A 7135-nucleotide genomic window follows, 5' to 3' on the forward strand; every position below is an offset into this window, starting at 1 on the left:
CGACATCCAATAACCGATCCGTTTACGATTCTACGACATCTATAATCTCAAGAACATATAATCACAAACATATCTGAATTTCCTCCACATGTTAACTTCAAAACATGCTGAAAAGATATAGCAAGTATACCCTTTTGGAGCCCTTGTCAAGAGGAACAAGAATCTCAACTTGGATTAAAGTTTGGATATGTAATTCTTTCAAAATCACAAACTTAAAGCATAAGGAGTTGAAGCTTCCCCCCCCTCTCTCACGTTTTCAGCTGATGGAAATGGTGAAAGTGAAGACTCAGCACAATTAGATATATATATATGCCATGTGTCTTCATGGAATTCAAATGTGGATTTCTAGCATGCAGCACCGCGGGTGCGGTCACTCTTTACCGCGGGTGCGCTATGCCCACGACATGCCTTTCATTTTCTGAAATTCGACGACCGCGGGTGCGGTACATATAAGACAGCGGGTGCGGTTACGTTTGCACCGCGGGTGCGGTGTCATTTCTGTAAATAATTTCCAACTCTCTGTCCATCAACCGCAGGTGCACTCGTTCTTGGACCGCGGGTGCGGTGCCCCTACTGTAACATGACTAATTTTCTGTCCATGCACCGCGGGTGCGGTGCTTCTCTAGGCGCGGGTGCGGTCCCTTTCTTCAAGCAACACTTCATCTTTTCATTTTATCCACATACAATCTAGGGCATTACATTTCTCCCCCTCTTAGATATTAGTTCGTCCTCGAACGTGAAATCAATTAATCAAAGTATGTACGAACAGCAGTAAAGTCAAAAGCTGAATAAATACTCACATCTTGAAAATAACTCGGGATATTTCTGTTTCATATCTGCTTCTGTCTCCCAAGTGGCTTCCTCGGTGCCATGACGACTCCACTGGACTTTCAATAGTGGAATAGTCTTCGTTCTGAGCTGTTTTTCTTTCCGATCAAGAATCTGTATCGGTTGTTCAACATAACTCAATGTCTGATCTAGCTCAGCTTCGTCAGGCTGAATGACATGAGAATAATCTGGCATGTATCTACGCAGCATCGATACATGAAAAACATCATGTATCCCGGATAGAGATGGAGGAAGAGCCAATCGATATGCTCGATTGCCAATCTTTTCAAGAATCTCGTATGGACCGATGTATCTAGGAGACAATTTCCCGCGTTTGCCAAATCGGACAACGCCTCTGAAAGGAGAAATCTTCAAGAATACTCTGTCTCCCTGTTCAAATACTAACGGTCTACGTCTGATATTGGCATACTTGGCCTGTCTATCCTGTGCCGTCTTCATTCTTTTCTGAATGATCTTCACCTTCTCAGTCATTTCCCGAATCATATCAGGCCCAAGTTCTGGTACTTCAGATATATTATCCCAGTACAACGGAGATCTGCACTTCTTGCCATACAATGCCTCAAACGGTGCCATCTCTATGCTCGTTTGATAGCTGTTGTTGTACGAGAATTCACATAACGGTAGTGAATCTTGCCAACTAGTGCCGAAATCTAGCACTACCGCTCTCAACATGTCCTCTAAAGTCTGGATAGTCCGCTCTGACTGTCCATCGGTCTGAGGATGATAAGCAGTACTCAGGTGTAATGTCGTACCTAAGGCTTGCTGCAGACTGTGCCAAAAGTGAAAAGTGAATCGTGGATCACGATCTGATACGATAGATTTCGGCACACCATGTAATCTAACTACCTCTCTGACATACAATTCTGCCATCTGATCGTGTCGATATGTCATTCTGTATGGAATAAAACACGCTGATTTGGTCAATCTGTCAATAATGACCCAAATCGCATCACAGCCCCGGGATGATCGAGGTAACTTCGTCACGAAATCCATGGAAATGTGATCACATTTCCATTCAGGAATAGACAAACTCTGAAGTAAACCTCTGGGCTTCTTTCTTTCGGCCTTCACCTGTTGGCAATTTAAACACTTAGACACAAATTCGGCAATGTCTGACTTCATCTGTTTCCACCAGAACTGTGTCTTTAGATCGTTATACATCTTTCTGCCACCAGGGTGAATGCTGAACCGACTACAGTGCGCTGCTGACAATATCTGTTGTTTCAACTCTGAAACATCTGGCACTACAATACGGTTATTCACATACAGGACAAAATCACGTACCTGATATTCAGACTGATGTCCTGATCTGACCATCTGAATTGACTGCTGTATATTCTGATCTGTTCTTTGTGCCTCTTTAATCCTCATAATCAAATCTGGCTCAACTTGAATCGAAGCAAGTCTCAGGGGTCTACTATCTGTGTCAAATGCTAAACCAGACAAACAACAATCTTCAACTAAATTCGAAACACCTATCGTCGATAAGGATAGGGCACAAACCTTTCGACTCAAGGCATCTGCTGCTGCATTTGACTTCCCTGTATAGTACTTGATCTCGCAATCAAAATCTTTCAGTAGATCAAGCCATCTACGCTGCCTCATGTTCAACTCTGACTGAGAAAAAAGATATTTCAGGCTTTTATGGTCAGAATAAATTTCAAATTTCTCACCATAAAGATAATGACGCCAGATCTTCAAGGCAAATACGATAGCCGCCAATTCAAGATCATGAATGGGGTATCGAATCTCGTGTGGCTTCAGCTGTCTAGAGGCATATGCGATCACATGACCACGCTGCATGAGAACACATCCCAGCCCTCTGTGAGATGCATCACAATATACAACGAAATCACCAGTACCCGAAGGAATCATCAAGACAGGTGCACTGGTCAGCCTCTTCTTCAACTCTAGGAAACTAGATTCACAATCCGCAGACCACACAAACGGCGCATTTTTCTGTGTCAACTGGGTAATCGGCTTCGAAATACTGGAGAAATCTTTGATGAATCGTCTATAGTAGCCTGCTAGACCCATGAAACTGCGTATCTCTGGCACAGAAGTCGGTCTCAGCCAACTGATCACAGCTTCCACTTTACTCGGATCTACAGAAATACCGTCTCCAGATATGATATGACCCAAGAAGACAACCTGTCTTAGCCAAAACTCACACTTTGACAGTTTCGCATATAATCTTTCATTTCTCAATGTTTGCAACACAATTCTCAAATGATTGGCATGCTCATCCAAATTCTTAGAGTACACCAAAATATCATCAATAAAAACAATCACAAATTCATCTAAATACCTCTGAAAGACACGGTTCATTAGTCCCATGAACACCGCTGGAGCATTCGTTAAACCAAAAGGCATGACAATAAATTCGTAATGTCCATACCTGGTTCGGAATGCTGTCTTTGGTATATCAATATCTCATACTCGCAGCTGGTGATATCCAGATCTCAGATTGATCTTGGAATAGATATATGATCCCTGCAACTGATCAAATAAGTCGTCGATACGAGGCAAAGGATATTTGTTCTTTATCGTTGCCTTGTTCAGCTGCCTGTAATCTATACACAATCTCATAGAACCGTCTTTCTTGCGCACGAATAGCACTGGAGCACCCCAAGGAGATACACTAGGTCTGATATATCCCTTGGCTAGCAAATCTTCTAGCTGTGCTTTCAATTCTTTCAACTAAATAGGTGCCATTCTATACGGAGCTCTCGAAATAGGAACGGTACCTGCAATATTATCAATACTAAAATCTACCTCTCGGGCTGGAGGTAACCCTGGAATCTCGTCAGGAAATACATCTGCAAACTCCCGTACTACTGGCAAATCTGCCAATGCCGGGCTCGATTTCAGTAAATCTACTGAATAAATAAGGAACCCTTCTGCTCCTTGCTGCAACAATCTACTCATAGTCAGAGCAGATACTAAGGGAATCCGAGATCTGGAACCCTTACCATAGAATTTCCACTCCTCTGTCATTTCAGGTCTGAATCTGACAATCTTGTGAAAACAGTCTACGGTGGCTCTGTACTTAGTCAACATGTCAATCCCGACAATACAATCAAAATCAGATAAACCAAGTACAACACATTCTAAATCGATCTTATGACCTTCAAACTGTAGTACACAATGTCTAACTGAAGTCACAGATATCAAACCACTTCCCAACCGAGAAGAAATAGACACTACAGTAGACAATGACTCTACAGGCAATGCATGTGTCAATGAAAAACGTTCTGATATGAATGTATGTGATGCACCTGTATCTATCAATACATATGCAGGATAACCGCAAAGAAAACAGTTACCTGCAATCACATCGTCTGGTGCATCTTGGGCTTGCTCTTCCGTCAATGCAAATACCTGAGCTTGTTGTCTGGGAGGTTGGCTCACTGTCTGGCCACCTCTAGCTCTAGGTTGGGACTGTGTAGGCGTGGGCTGGAAGGAATGGACAGACGAAGCTTGCCTCTCAGGCTGAGTCACTGATGCTGATGACCCTGTACTCTGAAATCTCTGTGCACCTCTCTGGGGACTGACTCCGGCAAAATGTCCCTGTTGCTTACATATGTTACATCTGCCCATCACTCCCTGACACTGCTTTGTGGCATGTCGGCCTCCACAAGTAGTGCAATACACACCTGTCACATCTATACTCTTGCCAGGACCTCTCTGTCTTGACCCACTGGAGCTCGATGAACTGCTCCCTGCTCTCTTAAATTGCTTAGCCTTAGATTTCAAAGAATCTTTCTTCCCACTACTACTGATTCCACTATCAAATCGAGGAGGAGGTGGTGGAAACTGTGTGGCGAACGGTGGCGGTCTCTGACCCTGAACACTATAGGAAGCTCCTCGCTGCCTAATCAAGCCAGCCTCTGCTCCCTTCGCTCGATTCAGCGCCTCCAGAAAAAGTGTTGGGTCGCCCCGTGTTCACTAAAGTGAAGATATCCGGATTCAAACCATTTATGAACTGATCGGCCACTGCCTCATCATTCCCTGCTACGTGAGGTGCAAATCGAAGTAAGGACGAGAATTTGGCAACATACTCCTCTATGTTCCAGTGGCCGTGTCTCAAGTTGGCGAACTCGGCCCCTTTGTCTTTTCGATACGACACTGGAAAGAAACGTTGATAAAATTCATCTTTAAAGACTTTCCAAGTAATATCAATACCTCGATGTTCTAAGGCTCGTTTCGCCGTTAGCCACCAACTCTTGGCCACTTCTTGCCATTGATGCCCAACCAGCTTCACTCTACGTTCATCTGTATAGGCAAGTGATTCAAATAACATCTCTATATCATCTAACCAGCTTTCGCAATCCACTGCATTTTCTGTGCCCTTCAAGGTAGGTGGATGGAATGATTGAAATCTCTTCAACAAAGTCTCCATCGGTGTCGCAGTAACGTCCATCTGAGTACCTGACGTACTACCCTGTTCCGGCACTTGACCTGCAGCTGGTTGTGGTATTCTTCTAGGCGGCATATCTGATTATCAAACAGATTAGGATACAATCTATACAATCTGTCTCAGCCCTCCTCTGATCATATACCTCTGATCCAGAATCGGTTTGATTCAGTCTTTACAAGTATATGCCGTAAATCAACTCAGATACAATACAACATATAATAGGAAAAGCATTAAATCATGCTAGCATATCAAAAGCAAGGAAGAAGACTCGATCTACCCCGCTCATTCTATTCTATCTCCGTCTACAGAACCTACTTGTAGAACCCGTAAATCAGTCTACGTATAAGCCATGCATAATTCTAGATTTTTAAATTTAATTGACTTCATTGCATGATTATTTTAAATGCATTTATTTGAAGTTAATTATTTATTATTTCAGTTCAGTAGTTTGATTTTTAGCATTTCAGTTATTTCAGCGAGGCCGGACTGGAGTTGAAGTTTTGAGATAGAATTTAAGATCCAGAAAATATTTCCAGAAGTTAATTTAGCTAGCAAGTAAGTTCATTTAAGTTAAAAAGGGAGGTTTGAGGATTTAATTTAATTATTTGAGGTGATTAAGAAATGAGCTCATTTAAGTTACTTAATTAAGGGGTTAGCTCACTAAATTAATTAAAGGATTAGTAAGGCATAATTCTAGGATTTTTGGGAGCACAATTTAATTAATTAATGGGCACATCCTAGTCTAGATATCAAGGGAGGAAATCGGCCACTACCTCCTAGAAGCATCCACCAACTCATTTGATATCAAACCATAATTCAAAATTCAAAATGAGAAGACTTAGTCTTGATATGATCCTATTATTGTGCACCCTTCTCCTCACCTTCATAACCATCACTCCCCCTCCATCACCACCGAAAATCAGACCTCTTTTCAGTGTAAAATACATGAGGCATAGCTAGAAATAATAGAGAGAAAAATCGAGAGCTTACGAAGGAAGAAAAGCAAGCAACTCCGTCTCCTCCGCGCCGTCTCGTCTCTTCTTTTCGTTTTCATTTCAAACGATAACCAGGCATGTCTAGATTCTTTCAAAACCTCAATCAAGTCATATTATCATTTATTTTTCAGTACATGATCAAGATTTATCATTTCAAAAACCGAAATTTTCAGTAGACAAGAAACGAAAATTCTGCACAGATTTTTTTTTATCGACTTCCATGCTTCACGATTGGTATGTTTTGTTTCGATTTCAGGGATGGATCGTTCCAGGGGCTCGAGGCTGCATATGGACATGTACTAGGACATGTTAGGGCCATGTTAGAACATTTATTTCAGTCCCATGCTTGCTGGAAAAACCGAAATGACAGCAAGCCCCATAGGTGCAGAAAATGGTGTTCGAAAATTTCAGTTTCCTGTCATGAGGGTTTGATCTGATCTTGGCTGCCCTAAGGGCTCTTAGCCATGGTTAAATCACTCCCCTAGCATGTCTAAGACGTGACTAAGTTGCCCTTTTGGTGGCTTGGTCCATGGTGCATCGGTTTTAATCAAATCAACAAGAACAGCCCCTTTCCCCATTCGGCTTCTTCATTGGTTCAGCATATGGTTTCGGTTTTTGGCTGTTTGGTATGGATCTTGGTTGGCCTATGGCCCATATCCGTGGTTCATAACATGCCCCTATATGTCTAGATCGTGCCATGGTCAATCAAATGGCCACTGGAACGACGCAAGACATCGATCTAAGCAAAACACTACACACGCATGCACGTTGGTTCTCGGTTGGAGTTTCAGTTGAGTTTTGGTGTGACGCGGATTGTGGCTGGCCTAGGGCCCTTAGTCATGGTTCAAATCACTCCTTGGGATGTTTGTAA

This window comes from Primulina tabacum, unplaced genomic scaffold (genome assembly GCF_025594145.1).
Source record: "Primulina tabacum isolate GXHZ01 unplaced genomic scaffold, ASM2559414v2 Contig65, whole genome shotgun sequence".
Taxonomy (NCBI): Eukaryota; Viridiplantae; Streptophyta; class Magnoliopsida; order Lamiales; family Gesneriaceae; genus Primulina; species Primulina tabacum.